The 242-nt window shown below is 23.1% G+C and overlaps 1 protein-coding gene across 1 annotated transcript in view; it reads right to left on the bottom strand.

Moving 5' to 3' along the window:
• The window catches only part of LOC119587745 (nephrin-like), a gene marked incomplete at both ends in the record, with an annotated part of 138,820 nt that overhangs the window by 93,786 nt on the left and 44,792 nt on the right, over nt 1-242 (bottom strand).

Below are 242 nucleotides of genomic sequence, written 5' to 3'. Positions count from 1 at the left end.
GTTGAGGTTGTGAATTATCTTGTATATAATTCTTTCTATTCTCATTTTTTTTTTTTTTTTCGTCTGGTTGTCACTGTTTTTTTGTTTGTTTGTTTGTTTTATTGTATTTATATCATTGTTTCATGTAATTTGACCTTATTTTTAGTGTTCGTTTTCATTAATATTTTTTCTCCTTTTCTTTTCTTTTCTTTTTTTAGCTTGTTTCATCTAATTTCATCCGTTTTTCCTTTCATATATTTTTT

This window comes from Penaeus monodon, chromosome 23 (genome assembly GCF_015228065.2).
Source record: "Penaeus monodon isolate SGIC_2016 chromosome 23, NSTDA_Pmon_1, whole genome shotgun sequence".
NCBI lineage: Eukaryota > Metazoa > Arthropoda > Malacostraca > Decapoda > Penaeidae > Penaeus > Penaeus monodon.
The sequence above is the reverse complement of the archived record's forward strand: the minus strand, read 5'-3'. Positions and strand labels throughout refer to the sequence as shown.